The sequence below is a fragment of the Odocoileus virginianus genome, unplaced genomic scaffold (genome assembly GCF_023699985.2).
Source record: "Odocoileus virginianus isolate 20LAN1187 ecotype Illinois unplaced genomic scaffold, Ovbor_1.2 Unplaced_Contig_12, whole genome shotgun sequence".
NCBI lineage: Eukaryota > Metazoa > Chordata > Mammalia > Artiodactyla > Cervidae > Odocoileus > Odocoileus virginianus.
In genome coordinates, this window is record NW_027224329.1 from 806,542 (window position 1) to 824,954 (window position 18,413).

The window sequence follows — 18,413 nt, forward strand, 5'->3', positions numbered from 1 at the left end:
TCCTTTTTATGTCAACTAATATTCCAGCATAGGCATAGCCTACATTTTGTTCATCCACTTATCAGTGAATGGACATTTGGGATTTTTGAAAATTTATTTATTTATTTGGCTGTACCAGGACTTAGTTGTAGCATGTTGTGGCAAGAAAATTGTTAGTTGCAGCATATGGAATCTAGTTCTCCAACAAGGGATGGAACACAGGCCCCCTGCATTGGAAGCACAGAGTCTTAGTCAATACACCACCAGGGATGTCCCCATTTGGGATTTTCAACCTTTGGCTTTTGTGAATAATTCTGCTAAGAACACTGGTTTAAAAGTGTTTTTTTTTTTTTTTTTTTTTTTGTGAATACTCTTCCATTTCTTTTTGAAGAACTGTCAGAGTATTTTCCAAACTGGCTGCCCCACCTTCATTTTTAAAGGATATATTTTCAATGTGTAAAGAATCTGCCTGCAATGCAGAAGATACAGGAGACACAGGTTCAATTCTTGGGAAAATCCCCTGGAGAAGGAAATGGCAACCCACTCCAGTATTCTTGCCTGGAGAATCCCAGGGACAGAGGAGCCTGGTGGGCTACAGTCCATGGGGTCGCAAGAGTTGGACACAACTGAGTGACTAAAAGCACATATATCTAAGGTGGCAGGCATTTTTTTTTCTTATAGCATTTTAAAGTTGTTTACCTCTTGTCTTTTGGCATTTATTGAATCTTATGCTACAATTCCTATTGTTTTTTCCTTCAAGTTAATGCATATTTTTTGTTTATATGGTCCATGAAAATGTTTATCTTGTTTTGATCATGAATTTATCTTTTTGTTTCCTCTCTTTATCAGAGTTTACAAATTTATTCTGTAATGGCTAGATAGTGAATATTTTGGACTTTGCTGGTCTAATGATCTCTGTCATAACTATTAAACTGCCATTAGCAGCAAAGCAGCCATGGAAAAAGTAAAAATGAATGAATTTGACTATGTTCCCATAAAACTTAATTTATTAAAAAGAAGCGTGGTGGATTAGAACTTACCTGTAGTCCATAGTATGCTGACTTTTGTTCTTTATAGTGTCTGTCACTATTAAGCATGGAGGCCAAAAGTTTAAGTATAAACTCTGTGGACCGAGACTGACATCTAATTTTCAGTTTGGTTTGTGAGTGAAGTTCTGATTCTTATTTTTGCCTAAGTAAAATTAAGGATAATTGTTTTCATGTGGGTTTAGGTTTTGTTGTTTTTAACCCCTAGTTAATTTCATCTCATTGCACTAGAGATGTTTTTGGAACCTGTATAATGAATATTTTGCAGAATTTATTGAGCTTTTTTTTTGTGACTTGATAAGAGATCATTTAAAAAACTTGTAGGCACAGTTATATAGTTTAATCTTAATTAGTTATAATAGTCCATAGATCATTCTTAAATCAATATTATTAATTGTGATATTTAGATATTTTATTCTAATTAAGTTTTGCTGATTCAAGTAATGAAAATTGAGAAAACAAGAATCATTATTTTCTAGTTATTTTCTTTTTATGGATAACCATTACATCTACATTTCTTTTTCTTCTTTTATATTCTATATAATAGAATGCTGTATGGGACTTCATATTTCCCTGAACTTGGAGAGTTAGCTTTCAAAGCTGAGGACAAAAATATATCAAGTACTCCACATTCTTAAATAAAGATACAGAAGTCAGGATCAGACACTCCTAAAATAAACAGTTGTTTGTGCAGTGGGCAGATTTTTTTGATTAGTGAGCCATTGGCCTGTTGAGGTGTGCCGTAACTTTTCCCTTTCTTTTCCATAAGGAAAGGTGGAAGTGCTTCTCCCATCCCTAGTTAACTGAAGCTAGTTTTCCAAGAAAATGTGTGCCTATATGTGAAGTATATTGATATCTCATTTCAATTTACTTTGAATTCCCTGTGTTTGACATGGCAAGGAAAATCTGGGATCAAGTGGACATTGATGAAATTAGTTGACCTCGAGCCATAGTTCAGAAGGGCTGACCATCAGATAGATCACAGGACCACAGCAGCCAAGTCTATGCAAATATACTGTGAGGGGTTATATCTGGGGCTGAAACTCGAAGAGAACAAATCCAACTGTTAAAAAAGTTGCATGTTAGGAAGGACCTTCTATGGGACTCCCTACAAAATTGATAACGTGCCCTGCAAGAGAACTTGACTTTCTCTCTTGTGAGTACCTAACAGAAAATGTTAATTGTCAGATAGTGTGTTCTAGGGAAGTATTGGGAGAAGAAAAATATCACTTTGGCAGCCAATTATGGGAAAGAACCCCTGCTATTTCTTCTGTTTCCTTTTTTCAGGTTTAACATCCCAGAAAAGCTAGAACCAGAAGAGAGGGAAGGAGGGTTAAAAGAAAAGAACCCCATACCTCTCTCCTCTGCAGGTCCTTTGGTGTGATCATCAAGACCGGGAGGGAAAGGAGGAATGAGTTTATAGCTTTTGATTGGAATATATGCTGCTTAATGATCACTAAAAATGTCCAGCTGAAGAGACTACCAAAATGTCATTAAATGGATTGAGAAGACAGGGTCAGCAGGGCGTGACTGAAGGCAGTGACTGGAAAAACAAAACAGAAAAAAACATTTGTTATTCATAGCTCTCAAAGTTTGGTGGGTTCGATAAACCAGTTAGTTATATTTTCCTGATAATTATTTAGTAGTTAAATAAAACATTTACTACACTAATAATCTTATGCTTTATCAATATAAAATGAACTTTTGGTCCCACTTAATGCTTTATTTTTTAAATTTTACTTAATTTAATTAAATTTAAAACTTAATGTTTTGAATTTTACTGCAGTGGTATTTTGCTACCCCTGTTTTCCTTTTGTTTTCATTTGTGTAACATTTTTTATTTAACTTTTTCAACACACACACACACACACACACACACACACACACACACACCCCTACCTATGTGTCTATTCAATCTCAGTGTAGGAGTTAAACTCACATTTGTTTTGATAATTGATATTGATTTTATTCTGCCCATTTGTCTTATATGCTTTCTTTAAAAATCCGTGCTTTTCTAACTTTCAGTATAGAGACTTCATTTTTGTGTTTTCCAATGACTTAGAGGGTCATATTTTTATGTTGTTCAAAATCATTCTTTAACTTATGAGTCAAAAAATAAACTAGTTTAATGTGATGCCCCGTATTTGAGATAGGATATTCAGAACACTTCTAATTCTGTTTCTTTCTTCAACCTCTTATCACTATAATGAACATTTCTATGTAAGTATTTGCTACTCCATTTACCTATCATATCTAAATCTACATACATACATACATAAATGGCTGTCCATCTTCATTTTTGAGAATATATTAGAATTAGCATCTTACCTATGGGCGTGGCTTCCCCCTGGCTGGATAGGGAGATGCACCTAGGTTTAGCTTTTACTCATGGCTTCACATTTTCAGAGCTTCCAGAGAAGCCTGCTAATTTGCCACACCTTAGAACTCGCTGAACCAAGTCTGTATTTCACTGGTATGATTATTTGGCTGCAATATTTGTTCCCTCTCTGGGAACTACAGATGTTATGCTACGAGTTGATGCTCTGACTAACTTTACTCAACAGGCTTTACAAGATTCTCAAAAAGCTATTTCAGCCCTTAATGCTGAACAAATACAAATTAGAAAGGTGGTTTTACAAAACAGATTGGCCTTAGATATTCTAACAGCTGCACAAGGAGGAACTTGTGCCATTATTCATACCCAGTGCTGTACATATATACCAGATATGAGCACTAATATTACTCAGTTTACAAAACACATGAACAAGATGACTCAGGTTATGGATATTCGTGAAGCCTCAATTACCTCATTTTGGGAAGCGTTAACTAATTCCTCTTGGTGGAAAACTATCCTAATTGCAATAATTCTGATTGTTCTGTTTTTGCTCTTTGCTCCCTGCATCTATAACTGTGTAACTGGATTTGTTTCTAGCCTCATGAAGACTTTTAAGTTACAAATGGTTGCTCAAACTCCTGTGACTGTGACAGCTTCCTCCAACTACTACTTGGGGCCCCTGGATCAGAGACCCTCAGTATGAGGGTTAGGAGAATGTTGCCTCATCAGTTTAGGGATGACACCCCTCATCAGCTCAGAAGCAGTTATGGAAGAGAACAATGCCCCTCTCCCTAGGCAGCATCAGTTCAGTTCATTTCAGTCACTCAGTCGTGTCTGACTCTTTGCGATCCCATGGACTGCAGCATACCAGGCTTCCCTGTCTATCACTAACTCCCAGAGCTTGCTCAAACTCATGTCCATCGAGTCAGTGATGCCATCCAACCATCTCATCCTCTGTCATCCCCTTCTCATCCTACCTTCAATCTTTCCCAGCATCAGGGTCTTTTCCAATGAGTCAATTCTTTGTATCAGGTGGGCAAAGTATTGGAGTTTCAGCTTCAGCATCAGTCCTTTCAATGAATATTCAGGGCTGATTTCCTGGTTGGATCTCCTTGCAGTCCAAGGGACTCTCAAGAGTCTTCTCCAACACCACAGTTCAAAAGCATCAATTCTTTGGTGCTCAGCTTTCTTTATAGTCCAACTCTTACATCCATACATGACTACTGGAAAAACCATAGCTTTGACTAGATGGACCTTTGTTGACAAAGTAACATCTCTGCTTTTTAATATGCTGTCTAGGTTGGTCATAGCTTTTCTTCCAAGGAGCAAGTGTCTTTTAATTTCATGGCTACAGTCACCATCTGCAGTGATTTTGGAGCCCAAGAAAATAAAGCCTCTCACTGTTTCCATTATTTCCCCATCTGTTTGCCATGAAGTGATGGGACTGGATGCCATGATCTTAGTTTTTTGAATGTTGATTTTTAAGCCAACTTTTTCATGCTCCTCTTTCACTTTCATCAAGAGCCTCTTTAGTTCCTCTTCACTTTCTGCCATAAGGGTGGTATCATCTGCGTATCTGAGGTTATTGATATTTCTCCCCACAATCTTGATTCCAGCTTGTGCTTCATCCAGCCCAGCATTTGCATGATGTACTCTGCATATAAGTTAAATAAACAGGGTGACAATATAATATTCCTGAAAGAAAAGGGGGAATGAGAGGGTAACAGGCAGGAAGGCTAGGGGTCCCCAAACAGAGGAAATAGACTGCAAGTATCAGACAATTTTTCTTTCTCTCTCTTAAGCAGCAGGAGGAAACAAACTACAAGTGTCAGAGATTTTTTTCCCTTCTCTATACAAAATTAAAAGGAGGTTTCTTTTAAAATTCTGTGTTGCCATGACAACACCTGGTTCCACCTGAACTTAACTTTTCTCAAACTTTGAGCTAACCAATGCAGTTTTTCTTATGGAAATGTTTTTCTTAAGCTATACTAATGAACTGAGTATTTGCCTTAGAATCTGCCTTTCTTGGCTCAACAAACCAGTATGTTTTACTCATGGAAATGTTCTCTTAAGCTATGTTAATGAAACTATGTATTTGCTTGGAAATCTGCCTTTCTTCAAGATTCATGTCAATTGTTTTATGGCCCAGGATGACTCACCTTGTGTCAATGCTATCTCAAAATGCATGTTGTGGGTGAGGGGCCTGGTGTAACTCTCTCAATTTTTGAGTCATGTCCTTTCTCTAATTTGCAACTCACTTATCATATATGGAAACTCCTTACTATAAACTATAAAAGTGCAGCAGGGCACTTTTTTTGCCCCCTTCTGATATCTATGTCAGAGGCTTTCTCTATCTCTTTTATACTTCAATAAAACTTTATTACGCAAAAGTTCTGAACAGTCATGGCTTGTCACTGGCCCTGAATTGAATTTAAATACTATTCAAATATTATTACTTATATAGAATCATCACTAGTTCTTCTGAATTGTTCCTTCTTTATCACTTTAGCAAGATAACATTTTAAAATATTGCGATGAGATTGCAATTTAGTTTCTTACTTCTGAATTATTACCATTGAAGGAAAATGAAGATATGTTTGCCAGCTAAATGCAACATTGGCAGACACTATCTTGTAAATTATGGTGACAGCCTAGTCATATTTCCTTAGGTCACTCTAAATTTGGATAGCTGTCATTTTCCATGGTATATCCTGTAACCAGATCAACAATTCTTCAAGAACTTTTATGCACTATGCCTCCTTATATCCCTTTTGATTTGTTACCTTTTCTCCATTCCCATTCCCCTTTTCCAAACACTTTTGTCCTGGATTATACAAATAGCCTTCTATTTACTGTCTCTTTCTCCTAAGTAATCCTCCTCTTTCTTACCCACTAATAATTATCACATGAATGAAAGTATGTATTCAGGATTTATAGACTGGCATATGTAAATATGATATACTGGTCAACATACAGTAAGTATTAGAAACACCATAGCCAGCTGAAAAATACCTGAACTTTGCATAATTGCAAATTAAATTTTCACCCTTGAGATTGGAAAAAATTAATATAAAAAACTGATATATCCAGTTCCATTCTTTCTCAAGATTACTTTGGCTATTTGAAATTTTTTGTATTTGCATGAGACAAGTGCTCGGGCCTGGTGCACTGGGAAGACCCAGAGGGATGGGGTGGGGAGGGAGGTGGGAAGGGGGATCGGGATGGGGAATACATGTAAATCCATGGCTGATTCATGTCAATGTATGGCAAAAACCACTACAATATTGTAAAGTAATTAGCCTCCAACTAATAAAAATAAATGGAAAAAAAACTGATATAAAGTTTAAGAAGTTCTGAGGAAATGGGCATTATCAAGCAAACTACTGGGGGTGTAGTAAAGTAATTTTTGGCACATTAGTATAAAAATTAAAATTCTATTGGAGTATAGTTATTTACAATGTTGTGTTAGTTTCAGTAGTACAGTAAATTAAGTCAGTTACACATTATACATATATCCACTCTTTTTTAGATTCTTTTCCCATATAGGTCATTACAGAGTATTGAGTTCCCTGTGCGTGTGTAGGTCCTATTATTAATCTATTTTATTTAATAAATATTTTATATAATATATATTAATAAGATATAATAAAATAGAATATATAATAGGTCCTATTAGTTATCTATTTTATATATAGTAGTTTGTATATGGCAGTCCCAATCTCCTTATTTATCCCTCCCCCACTCCTTTCTTCCTTGGTAACCTCAAGTTTTTTTTCTACGTGTGACTATATTTCTGTCTGTAAATAATTTCATTTGTACTGTTTTGCTTAGATTCCACATATAAGAGACATCATATGATTTTGTCTTTCTCTTTATGGCTTATTTCATTCAGTATGACAATCTCCAGGTCCATCCATGCCACTGCAAATGACAGTATTTTATTCCTTTTTATGGCTGAGTAATATTCCACTGTATATATGTACTACATCTTCTTTATCCATTCCTCTGTGATAGACATTTAGGTTGCTTCCATGCCTTGGCTATTGTGAATAGTGCCACAATGAACATTGGGGTGCATGTATCTTTTCAAATTATGGTTTTCTCCAGATATATGCCCAGGAATAGGATTGCTGGAATCATACAGTAGTTCTTATATTTAGTTTTTTTAGTGAAAGTGAAAGTCACTCAGTCGTGTCTGACTGTTTGCAACCTCATGGACTATACAGTCCATGGAATTCTCCAGGCCAGAATACTGGAGTGGGTAGCCTTTCCCTTCTCCAGGGAATCTTCCCAACCCAGGGATCAAACTCAGGTCTCCTGCATTGCAGGCGGATTCTTTACCAGCTGAGCCACAAGGGTATATTTAGTTTTTTTAAGGGAACCTCCAAACTATTCTCATAGTGACTGTGCCAATTTACATTCCCACCAGAAGTGTAAGAGGCTTCCCTTTTCACTCTACCTTCTCCAGCATTTATTGTTTCTAGACTTTTTTGATGATGGCCTTTCTGACCAGTGTGAGGTGATACTATGTAATATTTTTGGTCTGCATTTCTCTACTACTTAGTTGTGTTGAGGATCTTTTCATGTGCTTTTTGGCCAGCTGTATGTCTTCCTTGGCAAAATATCCATTTAGATCTTCCTCACATTTATTATTATTATTTTTTTTAAATTGACCTTCATGAGCTTTTTGTATATTTTCAAGATTAATCACTTGTCAGTATCTTCATTTGAAAATATTTTCTCTCATTCTCTGGTTTGTGGATCCAGCATTATTTTTACTATTAGATATCTGCCCTATCTAAAAGGTAGGTAAGCCACATACTGCATCATTGTTTTAATGAAAATGAATTATAAAGATTTTCCTTTTATAAGGGAATAGATGACTAAATTATGGTGTAATCATTATAAATTTTAAAGGGAAAAATTAGATCTGTTTCTATTAAAGTAGAAGGATCTACATGATATACTGTTCTGTGGTAAAAATGTTGAGGAACAATGGACATGAAATGATGTATTCATGTAAGGACTTATAAACCTAAAAAAGGTTTATTTGGTATATGTTTGTAATATTATAGAGAAAGTCATGAGAGATTGGAGTGGTTGCCACTGGAGGGGGGATTGTTTGCTTTTTTAAATAACTAAACTGAAAATCCAGCATCTTTTCAAGAGGTTCAAAATATAATTGCTTATGTGATTATAGAGCAAGACATGGTAGTGTGGAGGATACACCCAAACTGGTTTTCACTGGATGAGAATGATACTGATTGCTTCTTTTATCTTGTGATACTTGAGAGCCAATATAGCATAGCTATTAAGAACACAGGGCCTGTACCATAATTGTATGGATTTGAATCCTAGCTCTACTACTTGAAATATGTATTATCTCTAGCAAGTTTGGTAAATCACTCATTGCTTCAGTTTCCTTGTGAAATATGCAATAATATTACCTATTGAATCAAGTGTTTATGAGGATTATATGAATTAATATGGTTATATATATATATATGTGTATATATATATATATATATATATATATATAAAACCATCCAATTCACAGTACTTTTAAAAAAATTAATTATTTTAATTGGAGGCTAATTACTTTACAATATTGTGGTGGTTTTTGCCATACATTGACATGAATTAACCACAGGTGTACATGTATCCCCCCGTCCTGAACCCCCCTCCTAACTCTCTCCCCACTCCATCCCTCTGGGTTGTCCCACTGCACTGTCTTTGAGTGCCTTGTTTCATATATCGAACTTGGACTGGTCATCTATTTCACATATGGTAATATACATGTTTTAATGCTATTCTCTCAAATCATCCCACCCTTGCCTTCTCCCACAGAGTCCAAAAGTCTGTTCTTTATATCTGTGTCTCTTTTGCTGTCTCGCATATAGGGTCATCATTACCATCTTTCTAAATTCCATATATATGCATTAATATACTGTATTGGTGTTTTTCTTTCTGACTTACTTCACTCTGTATAATAGGCTCCAGTTTCATCCACCTCATTAGAACTGACTCAAATGTGTTCTTTTTAATAGCTGAGTAATATTCCATTGTGTATATGTACCACAACTTATCCATTTGTCTGCCAATGGACATCTAGGTTGCTTCCATGTCCTGGCTATTGTAAACAGTGCTGCGATGAACATTGGGGTACATGTGTCTCTTTCAATTCTGGTTTCCTCAGTGTGTATGCCCAGTAGTGGGATTGCTGGGTCGTATGGCAGTTTTATTTCCAGTTTTTTAAGGAATCTCCACACTGTTCTCCATAGTGGCTGTACTAGTTTGCATTCCCACCAACAGTGTGAGAGGGTTCCCTTTTCTCCACACCCTCTCCAGTATTTATTGTTTGTAGACTTTTTGAGAGCAGCCATTCTGACCGGCATGAGATAGCAACCCACTGTGGTTTTGATTTGCATGTCTCTGACAATGAGTGATGTTGAGCATCTTTTCATGTGTTTGTTAGCCATCTGTATGTCTTCTTTGGAGAAATGTCTGTTTAGTTCTTTGGCCCATTTTTTGATTGGGTTGTTTATTTTTCTGGTATTGAGCTTCATGAGCTGCTTGTGTATTTTTGAGATTAATTCTTTGTCAGTTGCTTCATTTGCTATTATTTTCTCCCATTCTGAAAGCTGTCTTTTCACCTCGCTTACAGTTTCCTTCATTGTGCAAAAGATTTTAAGTTTAAACAGGTCCCGTTTGTTTACTTTTGCTTTTATGTCCATTACTCTGGGAGGTGGCTATTAGATGATCCTGCTGTGATTTATGTCAGAGAGTGTTCTGCCTGTTTTCCTCTAGGAGTTTTATAGTATCTGGCTTTACATTTAGATCTTTAATCCATTTTGAGTTTATTTTTGTGTATGGCATTAGAAAGTATTCTTGTTTCATTCTTTTACAGGTGGTTGACTAGTTTTCCCAGCACCACTTATTAAAGAGACTGTCTTTTCTCCATTGTATATTCTTGCCTTCTTTGTCAAAGATAAGGTGTCCATAGGTGCATGGATTTATCTCTGGGCTTTCTATTTTGTTCCATTGATCTATATTTCTGTCTTTGTGCCAGTACCATACTGTCTTGATGACTGTAGCTTTGTAGTATAGTCTGAAGTCAGGCAGGACGATTCCTCCAGTTTCATTCTTCTGTCTCAAGATTGCTTTGGCTAATCGAGGTTTTTTTGTGTTCGCATACAAATTGTGAAATGATTTGTTCTAGTTCTCTGAAAAAAATACCATTGGTAACTTGATAGGGCTTGCATTGAATCTATAGATTGCTTTGGGTAGTATACTCATTTTCACTCTATTGATTCTTCTGATCCATGAACATGGTGTATTTCTCCATCTATTTGTGTCATCTTTTATATCTTTCATGAGTGTTTTATAGTTTTCTATATATGTAGGTCTTTTGTTCCTTTAGGTAAATTTATTCCTAAGTAATTTATTTTATTTTTTTTCATCACAATGGTGAATGGGGTTGTTTCCTTAATTTCCCTTTCTGTTTTTTCATTGTTAGTGTATAGGAACAAAAGGGATTTCTGTGTATCAATTTTATATCTTGCAACTTTACTATGTTTACTGATTAGCTCTAGTAACTTTCTGGTGGTATCTGTAGGGTTTTCCATGTAGAGGATCATGTAATCTCTAACAGTGAGAGTTTTACTTCTTCTTTTCCAATCTGTATTCCTTTTATTCCTTTTTCTTCTCTGATTGCTGTGGCTAAAGCTTCCAAAACTATGTTGAATAGTAGTGGTGAGAGTGGAAACCTTATCTTGTTCCTAACTTTAGGGGAAATGCTTTCAATTTTTTGCCATTGAGGATAATGTTTGCTCTGGGTTTATCATATGTGGCTTTTATTATGTTGAGGTATGTTCCTTCTATGTCTTCTTTCTGAAGAGTTTTGATCACAAATGTATGTTGAATTTTGTCAAAGGCTTTGTCTGTGTCTATTGAGAAAATCATGTGGTTTTTATCTTTCAATTTGTTAATGTGGTGTATCACATTGATTGATTTGTGAATATTGAAGAATCTTTGCATCCCTTGGATAAAGCCCACTTGCTCATGATGTATGATCTTTTTAATATGTTGTTGGATTCTGTTTGCTAGAATTTTGTTAAGAATTTTTGCATCTCTGTTCATCATTGATATTGGCCTGAAGTTTTTCTTTTTTGTGGCATCTTTGTCTAATCCAGGGTACTTTTGAGAGCAGAATAGGGCACTTTGTTATTACACCTATAAAATAGATCTTAATAGGAACTGTCTGGTTGATTAGGTTACATGATCATGCTAGCCCTGACTGAATCTCCCTTGACATACAAGCACTCACCCACTGTAGCCCAGTATACCTATGCTTACCTCAGATTTATATTGTCAGTAAAGACAGCCTGACTCAGGCTACCATTATTCTTCTGCATTAATACTGCATAATACTGCATTAATCCAGTAGTTTTCTAAAAGACCTCCCTTCTCTGTCCTCATTTCCATTCAGTCATCATGACTACCAGAGTGATTGTTTTAAAATATAAGTTAAATCATGTCTCTTTTCTGTTCAGTCCCTCCAGTGACTAGCTCTGTCCCTGAGAGTAATATCAGAGTCCTTCCAATCACTTTTATAAGACCCTACCTCTGGTTGTCCCCTGCCTCCAAATAGAGATCCTGTTGATTCTCTAAAGTTCTCTCTTACTATCCTGCTGTCCTTTATTTGCCTCCATCAATACTGCCTCTCTTCTGTTCTTCAAACATACCAGACATGCCTAGACCTCAGGGCCTTTGCACTTTCTGTTCCCTCTTCTTGTTGTGTTCTTTCTGCCAATACCTATGGGTTTTACTCCCTCACATTTTAAACCTTTTTTTTTCTTCTTCTTCTCAAAGTCTCCTTCCCCATGAAGCCTATCCAATCACTTTATATACAATCAAAATCACTTGCATTTCCGGTACCCCCCCATCCCTATTCCATATTTTATTTATTTTTCTCTTGTAATTCACTAAGCTTCTATGTAAGCTTCTATAAAGTTAATAATTGTCTCTTGTATCTACTACTGTGTCCGTTGTACCTAGAGCAGTGCTGGTCACATAGTTGATGCTTAATACATATTTCTCCCCCCCCCCCGGGTTCTTCATAGTTTTTATTCAAGCAGCAATATTAGAAACTGAAAAAGATCATTGTAACAATGCCTTGATTTAAGAAAAAATACCTATTAAAAGATAGCAGATGAACACTTAATGTTTGATTGTAGAACTCAAGTATCTCTTGCAACAATATTTTTCCTTTGGTCATCACTTAATCAGAAAAAATACTCGTCCCAGTTCAAACAGTACCTTGACTCTACGAGTAATGCTGAGGAACCGACAAGTTTTATCATAAAGTTCTTCCAGATTTTCTCTGTCCCAGTAGAAATCAGGGGTGATCAAGAAGTCTGAACTCAAGTTTATATGGTGTTTTAGGGCAAGGAGTTCACCCATTTTCTGCATAACTTCTTCATGAGATAGTTTCACTTTCTTCCCAGCTTTTAAAGCCTCTGGAATCGACTGAATAGATTCAACAAATTTATCCAGTGATGCTTCCCAGATAGCAAGTTTCACTGAGACGCAAAGGGCATTTGAGAAAGCAAATTTCTCCAGAATGGCGTCATCTAAATCCAGCTCTGAATTTAACCGGATTTCCCCTCTGTGAAGTTTTGACTGCCCCTCTGTTTTTGTGTAGTTAAGCTCTTCATTTTCCCAGTGAACCAATGCAATTTCATAGGGCTGAATTTCATGTTTTTCTAGAACTTGCATCACATGCTTCATAGTTTGGTCTTTCACATTTCAGAACACAGCAGCTCCTTCCCTGAAGAAGCATATTGTTCCAGGATCACCTTCTTTTGCAGAATTTTCCACACCCATCACCAGAATGTTTGCTGCATTTGGCCCCTGGTTCAAGGAGATGTACCTCGAGGCAAGCTAGTCACTTCGACGTATCCATGGGACGTCAGATCTTGAGAGAGGCTTCCAAGATGGTACTCATCTGCGGTTGCAAACGCAGTGCATTGCATCAGGTCCTCTCGGCCGGACAGAAGAGGGATGCGTGGAGCGCACAAGCTTCCGCGGACGAGCAGCAGCCGCAGCCCGGCACACTCCCCGCAGGCGGTCCCAATCCTGACCGGCGCCCCAGCCCATATTTCTTTCTTTATTTTTTAATTTATTTTTTTTCCATTTATTTTTATTAGTTGGAGGCTAATTACTTTACATCATTACAGTAGTTTTTGTCATACATTGAAATGAATTAGCCATGGATTTACATGTATTCCCCATCCCGGTCCCCCCTCCCACCTCCCTCTCCACCCGATCCCTCTGGTTCATCGCAGCACTGTTTATAATAGCCAGGACATGGAAGCAACCCAGATGCCCATCAGCAGCCCATATTTCTTGATTGATAATGAAGACTTCCAAATTCCCCTGCTTCCTTAATTTTGTCAAGCACAGACTCATGCTGCTTTGCAGATATTCAGCCATGTTTTTTGTGGGGGCATGTCCAGTGCCATAACCTCTAAGAGCATACTGCCTGTCCATTCTGAAAAAAAGGTAACAATCTGGTAATGACCACAGCTGTATGCCATACCTGTGTGCCAGTCTGTAAAGGAAATGGCAAGATTTGAAAGCATCTTCCCACATATGGTTTTAAATAGGTCAGGTAGGAAAATGGAGTCTGTTATCTGTACTGGTGCTGATTTCACAGCCACTCATTCCTCAGAGGAGTAATAACGAATGGCAACAAGAGAAGAAAGATCTTTAGAGTCATTTTTTGTATGATGCTTTGCCAAGAGCAACATTTATCAGGGCGTTGCATGCCCCACATGGAAGTGGGTGATCTTGGTAATGTGTGAATTTGTTACCATCACCAAATTAACTCTGCTCAATTCTGTTGTCTTTGCAATTTCACATCCTTGATTACAAATTCATAAAACTGTTCTTCTTTTGAGTATAAATTCTTTACTGCTGCAAAAATATAATTTTTCATTTTTATCAAGTACCTGATTTGTTTTTACTTTCTAGTTACTAATTATATATGAAATATAAATGAATTGCAGGCCATATATTCTGTGTTAACTACTTCAAGGAAAACTTATAGTAGGTCCGATCAACATTGCAGCTGCAAGAAGTAACAAGTCTGGCATTAAACTTTTCTGACATACCTTACTTCTCAAGCTTAACATCTGGGAATATACGATTAACAGTGGCTTACATATACATCCACAAGATATGGCAAAAGAATATATCATGTGGAAACTGTCTTTTGAGACATTTTAATGCTATGACAAGTATTTTAGAGTTACTTATTCTAGTGCCTCTGACTTTTTTTTTTAATTGAGAGACTAAACTTCATGAATTCAAGGATCTTGTTCATCATTTTATACCTAGGTGTATCCATTTCCTGAGGCTATTGTAACAAATTACCATAAACTTGGTGGTATCTTAAAACAGCAGAAATGTATTCTTTTCACAATTATGGAGGCCAGAAATCTGAAATCAAAGTGTGTGTAGGACTGTGTTCTTTCTGGAGACTCTGGGAGAGATTCCTTCCTATTTCTGATAGTTGGCTGGCATTCTTTGGTGTTCTTTGGTTTATGGTCACTAAAATCCAATCTCTGCTTCCCTCTTCACATTGCCTTTAACTTTGTCTCTCTCTCTCTCTCTCTCAAAACTTCCTCTAATTCTCTCTTGAAAGCATACATACCATCACATACATACATGCCAGATAATCTAGCATAAAGCACCTCCTCTCAAAACGCTTACTTTATGTATTTTGCTATGTAAGGTGATAGTCTATATTTTGCATGTAAGATAATATTTACAGGTTTTGAAGATTAGGAAATAAATATATCTTTGGGGGATGATTTATTTAGCCTACCACACTAAGACTGCCTGGCATATATAGTTGATAAGTTTAGTGGCTTATATGACTTGAGCAAGTCTCTATCTTTCATTTGATCTCTGATTTTCCCATATTTAGTCTGAGAGGATTGGGTCATTTGACTCTTTTGAATTGACATGAGATGGAACAACAGTAGAACATTTAATGAAGAAAAATCTCATGAAATACAGATTAACCCAGGTGTAGGGTTGAGTTTGATGTTGTTCATCCCGTACTTTAGTCATTCAGTAAGAGAAAGAGACGTGTCCATGTCTTTCTGTTTTTGAGTTGGTTTATTATAACATATCAGTCATTAAAGGCAATGTAATAAGATTTGATAGACTTCATTTGCTAATTGTTTAGAAAACACAGAGATGTTCTTACTGCAAATGCATATGTGAAAGTGGGAGAAATCTCTGTAACCATATGATACTCACAGTATGCTTGGTATAGTCCAGAACCTCAAACTTCTAAACCATAAAGAACCCTATTTGAATTATTTTCCCAAATATTATGAGACCTAACACTTTGGGGAAGTATAGTGCCATACCAATAAAACCATCTTTTTGATAACTAAAATTTTAGTCAAATGCAAATAGCTCACAGTGGCTATGATTTCAGAACATTGGAATTGTTAATATTTTAAAATAAAACTTTTATATCACCATTTCAAACACATTTATGAAATCTAAATGCCATAGAAATTTGATACCTACTATTATTTATTTAAAAATATGCAAACTTTTCCTTCAAAATGTCTGAATGTGTAGGAAATTTCAATTTGAACTCATATTTCCATTTAACTACTCCCAAGAGATTTTTATTCAAATTTAATATATATTTGCATGAAAATTTCATATTGGTTTTCAAAATTGCTGCTGGAGCAGCTGTACATACAAAACATTTAATATTTTTTTGTATTTATTTATTTCTTAAAATTATTTTTTAATTGGAGAAAAATTGCTTCACAGTGTGCTTTCTGCCATCAAAACATTTAATACAGAACGCTGGGCTGGATGAAGCACAAGCTGGAATCAAGATTGCCAGGAGAAATATCAATAACCTCTGATATGCAGATGACACCACCCTTATGGCAGAAAGTGAAGAAGAACTAAAGAGCCTCTTGATGAAAGTGAAAGAGGAGAGTGAAAAAGTTGGCTTAAAACTCAACATTCAGAAAACCAAGATCATGGCAACCTGTCCCATCACTTCATGGCAAATAGATGGGGAAACAGTGGAAACAGTGGCTGACTTTATTTTTCTGGGCTCCAAAATCACTGCAGATGGTGACTGTAGCCATGAAATTAAAAGACGCTTACTCCTTGGAAGGAAAGTTATGACCAACCTAGATAGTGTATTAAAAAGCAGAGACATTACTTTGCCAACAAAGTTCTGTCTAGTCAAGGCTATGGTTTTTCCAGTGGTCATGTATGGATGTGAGAGTTGGACTATAAAGAAGGCTGAGCACCAAAGAATTGATGCTTTTGAACTGTGGTGTTGGAGAAGACTCTTGAGAGTCCCTTGGGCTGCAAGGAGATCCAACCAGTCCATCCTAAAGGAGATCAGTCCTGAGTGTTCATTGGAAGGACTGATGTTGAAGCTGAAACTCCAATACTTTGGCCACCTGATGCGAAGAGCCGACTCATTGAAAAAGACCCTGTTGCAGGGAAAGATTGAAGGCAGGAGGAGAAGGGGGCAACAGAGGACAGATGGTTGGATGGCATCACCAACTCAATGGACATGAGTTTGGATAAACTCTGCAAATTGGTGGTGGATAGGGAGGCCTGGTGTGCTGCAGTCCATGGGGTCGCAAAGAGCTGGCTGGACATGACTGAGCAACTGAACTGAATTGAACTGAAAGTTTTGAATTTACAGAGAATTCACAATAAAATTTTATCAAAATCTAAGTAAATACATGATAAGAATAAGTGAGTAGACTATTCATTGAGGAAAGACAGCAAACAGAATACTCTTGCCAGAGTTTAAATAGTGGATACACATTTACATTATTCAGTAACCTTTCAACAAATGGGCATTATTTATCCTCAGACTTAATAAGTTTTTAAAATATAAAATGCTGAATTTTTTGGATACATCCCTTTTGCTAAAAATGTTCTGTTAAGAGAAAATTGTGAGCTTCTCCCTCCTCTTCCAAATCATGTGACATTTAGACACAATCTGAAATAAAGTTATGGCAGTAATCTCTAGGCTCTTATTTATGAGGATGCTGAAAATGTAAGAGCATGCTTTATGGCAGATAGGTATTAATATTTCCTGTGATGCTCTTATAAGTCTTAAAATATTTCAGTTATAAAATAGGTAGTTAACAAAGCTTTGCATATGTTTGTCACCTGGATATAAAAAAGACAATATTTCTTATTGTCTCTTTACTTTTCTCGGAGTCTCCTTTAAAAGCTATACATTCTTTGAAAATTCTTGGGAGGTTGAAGAGGCAAAGTCATTAAACAAAAGTTATTCCCACTGTTTCACTCTTTAATATATTTCATTTTCATCACACAGAGGTCAAAAGACTGTTTCTAGCCAGTTATTTGTTACTAACCCAAATATGTATAAACATATCATGAGTTTATGGGGCCTTCATTAAAAGAGGCTTTAAAAGCAACATTTCAAACTGTTACTTTGTCAGCCTGGAGGTCTTTAAGTCTGGCATAGTATAGTAAGATTTGTGATACATGAGAAATATACCTTTATTATAAAGTGTGCAGGGGTTAACTACAGACATATTCTCAAGTACTTCATTTTTAGGAAACAAAGTGACACATGAAAGCGTTGGTCTCTGAGTCATGTCTGTCTCTTTCTGATCCTATAGACTGTTGCCTGCCAGGCTCCTCTGTCCATGGGATTTTCCAGGCAAGAATACTGGAGTGGGTTGCCTTTTCCTTCTCCAGGGGATCTTCCTAACCCAGGGATGGATCCCAGGTTTTTTACCATCTGAGCCACCAGGGAACAGGCACATTCTCAGGTACTTCATTTTTAGGGAACAGATTGTATGGCAATTGAGTAGCTAGAAATTGAATCTTTAAAAATAATTCTCGTTTTATATCCCTTGGAAAATACCAGGGTATTGCCAAGCTTATGTTCACTCCAGTTAGAAGACCAGTAATTTAGTAATAAATGTTCACTAGAAGACTACGTCACA

At 36.5% G+C, this 18,413-nt stretch overlaps 1 long non-coding RNA gene and 1 pseudogene across 2 annotated transcripts in view; one reads left to right on the plus strand and one right to left on the minus strand.

The window, feature by feature from the left end:
• Window positions 1-18,413, plus strand: part of LOC139033972 (uncharacterized) — a 623,512-nt gene that overhangs the window by 261,149 nt on the left and 343,950 nt on the right. The gene's annotated exons all lie outside the window — the stretch shown is intronic.
• LOC110124650 (required for meiotic nuclear division protein 1 homolog pseudogene) lies at window positions 12,470-14,555 on the minus strand (annotated as a pseudogene).